Source organism: Acanthaster planci, linkage group LG09 (assembly GCF_054643075.1).
Source record: "Acanthaster planci isolate LZ-2023a linkage group LG09, COTS_SCS, whole genome shotgun sequence".
Taxonomy (NCBI): domain Eukaryota; kingdom Metazoa; phylum Echinodermata; class Asteroidea; order Valvatida; family Acanthasteridae; genus Acanthaster; species Acanthaster planci.
In genome coordinates, this window is record NC_141785.1 from 385,610 (window position 1) to 395,719 (window position 10,110).

The following is a 10,110-nucleotide window of genomic DNA, read 5'->3' on the forward strand; positions in this document are numbered from 1 at the left end:
ATAAAAAGACCAAGACCCAAACACCAAAACAGTTGCGTACCCTGCGGGATTACTACAAAGTGAACTAAATCACTATCAAGTAGTTCTCCCATAGCATGACTAAAAACCCAAAACTGCAAAATTACAAACATTTTAGCAGACTCTCTTTAAAACACATAATCCAAGGACGAAGAGAGTAACCCTACAATTACAAAATCCTTAAGTTTATGTGATAATTCTATGTATTGCACCATATGAACAAGAAAAGCAAGATTTCACAGAGTTCTAGTCGCCTGTGTTGTGCAGTGCAGCGTAAAAACGTTTTCATAAAGGATTAACTTGCTCACATTGTGGAGGAAGGAATTAACACATGGAGGAATTCCGCCATGCACACATCGTGGAGGAAGGAACCCATGGAGGAATTCCTCCATGCTCACATTTAGTCCTCTTCTTGTGACCTGTACCCATTATCAGTGCACAACAAACTGACCATAAACGCTTTCATACACATTTGGTCGATACTTCATTAATGATCATTTTTAAATCTGTAAATATAGAATGTTCGGATTAAATTCGGTATCCAAAATGTCTGTTCATCATCTTGGAATCACTGGGTAGGTGAAAAATCTAGGACTTTCATAAAGATTTTATGCATCTGACTAAATGAACCCGCATAAAGAAATATACAAAGTTGTCTGGGTCCTATCCACCTTTTTATACACACGTTCATACATGTACATGTATGTACTGCCCATGCTGCGCACATGCACGAATCAGCTTATTGCCTCGCGCGTCCAGTCTTGCCGTCATCATAACACGTCGCTGTCACATCACAGACATGACAGATGATCCGTGTTGCTTCACTACAAGCCATCAAGAAGCAGCCGGCCTTCGAAAAGCAAAATGCAAATTCTTTGGTAAGCTGTGTACAGAAAAATAAGAACAACTTTGTGCGGCACCTTCGGAGCAAAATCCTTCAAAATCAGTACAGTAGGCGTAGGCTTAGTAATAGTAGTAGTAGTACTACTGCTAGTAGTAGCTAGTAGTCTAGACCTAGTACCTAGGGCACTGGTACTGGTCAACTTACCTGTAGCATGACATGCATATGATGACTAGGTCCGTAATCAACTCGTTCCGAGTCATCTCGGAAACATTGTGCACATTTTCTGTATTTTCCTAAAATAGCCAATAACCAGGCCTTTATGACCAAACTGACAGAAACAGAGTAGGCCTAAACTACATGTATAACCGACGAAGTCGTGTCCAACATGTCTAAGTTAAACATACATGTAATCAAATTTTTCCAAAGGGACCAGGGACTCGAACCGATTTGGTTATGGACTGAGTTGACCGTAAACCTAAGGACATAGACCTGTTAACGTACGTGGCTTTTCACAGTCATGGCTATGCTCCTGATTCATTTCAAATGTTTTCCAAGTACATGTAGGCATCTCCTGCAAGAGAGTGTCTGTTTGAGTCCCGGATTGGCAGATATCCTATGCAACTAAAAATTCTTGGATATAGTTACGTGTACTTATGTAAGTACTGATCCTGCTCGTCAAATTTCAGGCTGAAACAGAAACTTCTGAATGTATCATTCGCGTGGCATAGGCCTAGTGGTGTATACCATGTAGGCCTACCATGTTGTTCTGTTACCAAATGACCTTGATGTCCTTCAATTCAAACAAAATCTTTGGTGTGTCCGGGATTTGGGCCCAGGAGGGCAATATTGGGCCCAGGAGGGCAATATTGGGAACTCAGACTCAGCACGGACTCAACAATATGGGCTCGGACTTGAGCAAGAATCGGACTTGGCTCAGACTCGGACTTTGAAGCCTTGTGGATGTTACGCCCCAACTACAGCATCAGTCCCAACTAAGTTTAATTCTGTAAATGCTGCGTACAAAACTGCAGAATTGCACTTTTCTCCATCATCATGTCCATGTATCATGTCCATGTATTATGTACATGTATATGATGCAGGTTATGCAGTTATTTTTTGGCAGGATATTTCTCTCTCAGGTCAGGTTTTGTAACCTGATATGCTAGCCAATATTTTCCAAAGGACTTTTCCAAGTTAAATGAAAAATTATCAAACTTACATTCTAAAACTTTTGTATTGATATGTTAGGGCCTAATTTTCCTATCCAAGGGTTCCGGATGGGTGCCATCACGGGTCAACTTTCATACTCTGTTATCGTTGATAATCTTACAATTTAGAGTACATGGTTTTCCCGATTCCATTATGGCATTGCAAGGTACACTGCTGTGTAATCAAGCCTGCCCGAAGTAATTTTTTCCTTCTTTATTTTCTCAGTCAGATCATGACTTCCTCCATGGTCATATCACATTTTTACTTTCTGTAGGCCTAGGCCTACATGTTTTTGTTTGCCCTTTTGGTAGATCCAAACCAGAGAGATCCAGTTGTTGTAGGTAGGTCTTGTTCCTATTTCCGTGCACCAGACTGGTGCAAGGAAGTAGACAAATACCTGTCTATAGCAACTGCCTTCAGTCAAATTGTAGCCAACTACATGTAGTAACATCATTGAGAAGCACAGAGTTTGCGCTGCAAATGACAAATTGTTTGAAAAGTAGAGTAAGCTTATTGTTCTTCATCTACATGTAGTCAGCGTACTCTGTCCTGTGTGTATTCTTGGACCCTTGCTTTTCCTAATGTAGGCCCCCTACCTTAACGATATTTCAAGGTCGTCAGACATTCTCTTATTTATACTTTTTGCCAGTGACTCTGGCTTGTTTTACAGTCAAAACGACGTTGACATTTTAATCAGTACTGTGAATCAGGAGCTTACATGTATGTCTGGTTATAACTGGATTAAATTGATCAGGCTGTCACTGAACATCAATAAAACTAATTGTATGCTATTTAGTAATGTTCATTTAACAGCTTATATTGATTCTGAGAAAGTAGTGAAACCAACTTAACTAAATTTCTAGGTTTATGCATCGATAATAAACTGTCCTGGAAGTCCTATTGATTCCTTATGTGATATAGTGGCTAAAAATATTGGTATGATAAATAGGCTTAACACTTTTTATAATCCCCTCACCCGAACAAATCTCTCTCTTAAAACGGTTAAATATCAGGGCCCAAAGCTATGGAATTCCTTCAATTCATCCCTTCATAGCTCAAACAGCACCAATATTTTCAAAACCAATTAAAAAGACGTCCTTATCGCTGTATATCAAATACCTTAGCTTCACCTATGTTTCCAATAATGTCTCCTTATTACATGTATCTCCTATGTTTCATAGCTACCAGAGTTGTCACATTTTATTCCACTTCCATTCCAGTCCTCAGTCATAAATCCATTGATCTTTATTTTCCATATGCATTGTAACTTTAGTGGCCTTGAAATCTAATTTTGATATCCTTTTCATCCTTCGCTGCTGGTTTCTGTGCTTGTCCTTAGTTAAGTGTTCTTTTTTGTTTTATTATCAGTAAAATCACTTTGTTTTGTATATTACAAGGGGTCCCAAACTTTTCAAGCTTCGCTTCCTATTAGGTCCTTCCACTTTCTGCAGTCACCATTATTTATTATGTATAGTTGGGACAAAAAGTTTACATTCACCTGGTAGAACAAAAACAGTTTTTCTCAAATTTCACAACTTTACACATTTCTACCAACTTTTTTTTCATGAGGACAGACAAGATTGGTCTCTACTTAATGTACATGGTGTATGCATCAAATAACACCCAGAGACATATGTATAATTCATATTCATGTTTTTGAACGGCAATAAGGGGCTAAATGTAAATTTTCACAATGTGTTTTTCAGAATTATTAATATTTTGAACCATAATACCTGTAAATGTCTCTGAGTGTTTTCAATAAACCTTTTCGACCTTCGCAATGCATTATGGGTGTGGATGACAAACAAGCAATGCATTTTATGCACAACCCTATGGGGGAAGTGAACCAGTCAAAAATCAAGTTACAGTTTTCTACTAAATATTCTTATGTATCTGTTCATCAACTCACAGAGTATACAAGAAAAATTTTCAAATACATTTTCAAATATTTGTAAGAACAAATCAACCTTAATTGCCTTTTTTAAGGGTACCAATCCCTCTACAGGCTGAAAATGAACGTGACTGGTCAAAGCAAGATGAATGAGCTGCAAGTCATAATTTTGATTGGACAATACTAGAACATTAATATTCACGAATAAGTCAAAGCACGATCCGTGACAAAATGTGGTGTTGTAGGAAGGAATTCTCCTTCTCTGCCAAGCTTTAAACTCCAAAGTTTGTGAATATCTTCGTCCCAAATCAATAATGCAACACTTTGTCAGAAAGGGATGGCTTGAATGGGAGAATGAAATAAAATGGAAACAGATTAACATTTTGCAGGTACACTTCTCCCATAGGGTTGTGCATAAAATGCATTGCGTGTGTGTCATCCAAACCCACAATGCATTGCGAACGTCGAAAAGGTTTATTGAAGTGTGCGCTATGAACTTAAAGTTGAGACACAATTTGTCTGACCTCATAAATAAGAAGTTAGTAATAAAGAAGAATAATAGATCTATTTGAAATAGAGAAATATTGACAAAAACTTTTTTTTTCAAAGTGTAGGTAAACTTTCTGCCCTGACTGTGCCTGTATATGAACTAGTTCTTCTGAAGTGGAAATAATAGGTGGAAAGGCTTGCGGTAGCACCATGCGAAGGAATATACCTGTTATGAGTATGTGAGATGGACTGAGCATGCAGTCCAAAATGTTGAGTATACTCTCAGTCCAAAATGTTGAGTATACTCCCAGTTCTTTTCAGAACCACACATACTCATAACAGATATATTCCTTCGCATGTTGCTACTGCAAACCTTTCCTCCTATTGCTGTCTTTCACCATGAATAGCCTGAAATTCCAAGTGGAAATAGATTAAAATATAAGCATTGAAGACACTTCATGATTGTGTTGTACTGTTATTCACTTCTTTTCACACACCTTCTCACTACTACCGTACTATATGCTGACGAAGCAAGTTGATCATGTTTAGATATTCATACACATATTCTGGATTGCTTCTACAGAAAAAGAAAGGATGGACATGAAATGCCTCCAGACCATTGAACCCCATAACTCCAATGACATATGAAGGTTTGCATGGTGGGTATATTCATGATGGGTATATGCATGGTACAGTACATGTAAGTGGTTTGTGGTGACACCATGTACAGGTATACATGTAGCGTGAAAGATTGATCTCTTCATTTGAAGCAAGATATGGGACGGAGAGAACCTCCCCGCTTTTGTGTTGGTCATTGTTTGATCAGAATCTCAGGGATTCTTTAAAGACTTCTAGGGGGGATGTGTCAGGTAACAATAGTCTAAAGTGTGTATAGGGATTGGACAGGTAAGGGGGTACCCCTCCGTCCCTTATCTTGCCTGGTATAGATCTCTTTGTGAGAATGTGTGGTGCCAAAAGGAGCCAGTTTACTCAATGTTTCAGACATGTTTTTTGCCTTACGGGTCTCCTATACCAATGGCACCACTTCCGACACTGTTACACCTCAGTGAACATCTATCAGTCTGCCACTCCACCACACCCCAGTGTGCATGTAGCTTGGCTTCAGTTTTTATGGATCAACAAACACCAGTTGGAATCCAGCAGTCTCCTGGCAACGGATAGAGCACACTGTCTGAAACATTGAATAAACCGGCTCCTTTTGGAGCCTCACATACTCACAAAAGAGATTGACCTTTCAGGTAACCAATTGTTGTGTAGTTAATTTACCCCTGGTGGGGTCTGTTACCCTCCATTGTATTTGCTCTTTGGTCTTTCCTGTGCCACACCCTTTTGTTCCCATGGCTTTTCAAACTGTTCCCATTATTGCCCCACCCCTTTATTCAGCCATCAGCTTTCTGTTTCGACCCTCCCTTTCGTCCTCTCCTCAATTCATCCGTACTGGATGATTCAAACCAAAGGTTTTCAATTCATGCACAAAATAAACAGCGGTAAAGTTCAATCACATTGATAATTCACAATTTCAATTTTAAAAGGGTAACAGAAATAGAAAACATTTAGTTCATGTGAAGTATTTTAAAATAACACTAAGTACGTAACCATGTCAAAAACATCTTAAATTTAATGTTCACCGCATTAATTGTGACCCCAAAATGAATAAAAAGATCCTGCATTTCTCCGCCCAGGCCGAATCTGTGTGGAATGAAATAGTGATCACATGGAGGACTATGGGTGAAGTAAATGATATTTTTTGAAGCACATACCATACTTGCTTTTCTGGACTTTTGATCCAATTCTGAACAAAGCAAGTGGTTGCGCAAGCCAAGTTTTAAGCGATTTAGGAAAATAGCTCCTGGTCACTCAGGCATGAAAATCTGTTCATGATCATAAGTTTAATGACAGCATGATACTCTAATCAACCCATGTAGGAGAAGAGATTTTCAAAAAATGTTTACATTTTTATTTTGCAGTTAATTTTCTGACTATACTCTTTGATACACCCTGTAGATGCTCTGTAGTGTGATCTTAGAAATTCCTGGCTACTTTAGCCAGCTTTTTAAACAAATGCTTTAGCAAGCTATACATTTTCTTTTAGGTTTTGGAAAAAAGTGGGGGGTAACAATTGATATAGGAACCCCCAACTTGGACAAGTGGAAGGGACATGGCCCCCCGTCCCCACCGATTGACGCCCATATTAGGACATACTGGTATATTGTACGCGTATGTGCAAGTTCACGTTCCACTGCTACAAAACCTGTACTGTTTGTACTTACATATCTCCAAATTTCAAATTAATGTCTTTGGATGATTGCTCAGATATGTACATGCACATGTATTGTATGTACATGCATACATATACATTAGGTTTGTAGGACTATTTCAGGCAAAAATACAGATATTCAGACAAACATATATAATATAGACAAAAACAATAATTTGTTGCGTATTTTATTAAAAAATTGGGGTGGGTAGGCAAACGTAGCCAAAATTATTTTAATAAGAATGTCTTATAAGCTGTTCAATTTTTATTCTTAGAAATGGTCATTTTAGGCAGACCCTCATCGTAGTTAGGGGGCTTTAGGGCAGTCTGTTTGGAATATATCAAATATTTGAATATTCAGTCATCAACCAAATATTCAGAGTGCTTTTTACCAGTTTGAGTATTCATAAAGAATAAAGAATGTTCAATTTTGAAAACTATTTGCCACTCTGATTTCTTGGTACATGTATATAGTGGCAAGATACAAGTGCAATTGGGACCTCCATGTGCCCTGTGCTTTTATAGGAGAGGTATTTTAATATGCAGCCGTTTGAATTAACCCACACCTGGCCTACTACCCACGCATAAAAAAGTAACTTCTATACCAAATTTGCTTGTAACCTTTAAAAAGAATATCATTTTCCTTGACTACATGTACATGTATACTGCACTATCAGATGCTTTATCTTGTCAATGGCAATTTTTTCCATTCATTATCATTTCATTATTCCCATCCTTATGGTTAGTTTATAAACTGAAGCCCTTGATCCACAAATTTTGAATATTCACATACACAGTCAAACACAGTTCCAAATGTTCATTACCAAATTATTCAAAAATGAAAAGCCCCAAGGGCCTCTCTATTTTTCTTTTTTTTAAATGCATATGGGATCGATACACTCTACCTATGAGGAAATAGTGTTCAAACAACAGTGGCCCATTTCATCAAGAAATTAAAAAACTTAAAATTTTCATTCCTTTTGTAAAGGGAGCTCTCTTAAGCTTTGTTGACATGTAAATCTGAAAATATGTCTATGCATCTTGTAAATACATGTAATACAGTATTGTTAGAGTTTAGCATAAACATATTTCATGATGGACACATTTTGTTAGCTTATGTAGGTGTTGTGGTTTCCTCAGCAATCTCAGAACTTCAGGTTTTTTTGAGAACTTTGTTGCCATATGTATATTTGAACTAGGCATACTTTTCCATGTGTTTTGTACCTGTGTACATTTAGACGCTAATTCTGAAGTCACATGTCTTGCTTTGATTAGTTTATACTTATTTTTTAAATCACTTCAAAAAATCACAAATCATTTGAAAATTCATGCTTAAGAAACCTTAAAATTCCGTTTGGTATTTGAAAGAAAGGAATGGCTGAATTCAATATACTGATGCCTTTAAAACATTTCCACACAACCAGCATTGGGTCATTTTGTGTAAAATGTTACACTTACTTGACATTTATATGTACATGTGTACCTGATGTACACCACTGTCCCATTTTGTATGACAGCATGTAGGCCCATGTACATGCATGTATGGAATTCAGTAGCCATTCTGTTTACATGCATTTAGATAAAACAGTATTGCCAAATACACCGGTATCATAGAAGGCAGTATAGAGGGATCCCAATACGACGCTTTTAGCGTCAATCTGCGCATTTCCGCATTTGAAAACGAGGCTGTATCTGTCAGTTTCAATTCTTAATACGATCAGATGATTGAAAGTAAGGAGTCAAGACACAACATACATAAAGGTATGTTAAATTCAGACTTTTCAGGCTGCAAATTTTTGTGGAAGAGTCGTTCAGGATGACTTGACACGTAAATGAAAAAATCCAAAGAAAAAATAACGACAATTTACCGCAAACTAACGTACCTGCGATGGTCGTGTATCTTATGCAGTGGACGTGGTTAAAACTGAAGTTATGTCACACTTACGAACAGGATACTCCATGTACTGTGTCGACTCCGCGGGCGCGCACAATGAAGTTCAACACAGAGAGCCTCGACTTCGATGCGGATATGTGCAGATGGTGCTTATGTGAAATCCCTCTATTGCCAAATGTCATGAAAATTGGAACACTAAAGATGTGTACATTGCATAAGACATGTCATGTGCTAGAAAGTACAGTGTACAAGAGTTTGATCCCAATTGATGAAGCAAAGACACTGATTTTTTGCATAAACAGTTTATTCATACCAAGAGTTTGTGTATTTCAGCCTACAGGTACATGTAACTGGACTTAGCAAACTTGTGTGTTTGATTAGAAATAAACAGTTCAACATATGATAAACTTAATTTTAGCAGTCAGCAACTGAGGTCTTTTAATCACCACAGGTAAATTGTGTATTTTCTCAAGTATCTGAGCCTATTATACATGTAGTGTGGACTCAATATGCTTCCAGGCTCTTACAAGTTGTTGTAATAAAGAGACGAAGGACTAGCGTTAGAGTGACCTTTGTTGCTTCTTTTATCTCTGAACTCATGAAATAATACAGTATGTGGCAGTATTCAACAACTGTGTTGGTTAACCTGTAAATAAACAATGAGAAATGTGCACTCATTAATACAATGCACAAGTGAAGTAAGAGTTTCAAGCTGTCGATTATAAACCACCTCAGGATCTGCACTTATCCGTGTCACTTCACCAGGAAATGTAAGTTGAGACAAAGCTTAAAAAAATGTAACAAAAATACATGTGTAAGCAAAAATACAAGTATCAGTTATCAGCCACTTCTAAGTATTAAATCTATAAATTTAAACCAAAGAAAGAGGCATGAGGCCTGATAAAAAAGGACTCGACTAGAGAGAGTAAACATTAACTGCGATTCTCAAAACTAGGAAAAACTATATCTTCCAGTCTAAAAATGGTGCGCAACCGCCAAAGCACAATTTTCAGGGGAACGCCTGCAAAGAGACTACACTAAGGCAAATCACCCACCAAAATATCACGCTGCCGCAGATCGCGAGCATGTGCTGCCTACATGGTCTGTCTCAACTTAATCCTCCGTGCCAAACTAAACAAAAATAGTTCCTGCAAGGAACCAACTACATGTAACCATTATCACTCTCCCATATGGGATGATAACAAACTGCATGAATCTACAACTTCTAATCAAAGGCCAGTAACATAGAAAACCCAAGATAGTGTGTACAAACACTGGCGAAGCTCAACGTAAAAGGGCAGAAAGAAGTCACGAACCCCCCCCCTAAGGCCATCATAACAAATACCTAAGGGCAAGGAATAATAAAGGGGTGAAATAACATACCTTCTGACACTGGTTGTAACATGTAAGAGAAATAAACGGTTCTGGAAGTCACAAAGAGCGACACATTACGAGACGAAACTCGGTAGCAAACTGCTGTGAAAAAT

The 10,110-nt window shown here is 37.8% G+C and overlaps 1 long non-coding RNA gene across 1 annotated transcript; it reads left to right on the forward strand.

Annotated features, from left to right (window-relative positions):
- Positions 1 to 390: 390 nt before the first annotated feature.
- Positions 391 to 9,186, forward strand: LOC110982280 (uncharacterized). Its single transcript, XR_002598544.2, has 3 exons — positions 391 to 896; positions 5,035 to 5,110; positions 6,565 to 9,186. It is a non-coding gene; the product is annotated as an uncharacterized LOC110982280 (long non-coding RNA).
- The last annotated feature ends 924 nt before the right edge of the window (positions 9,187 to 10,110 follow it).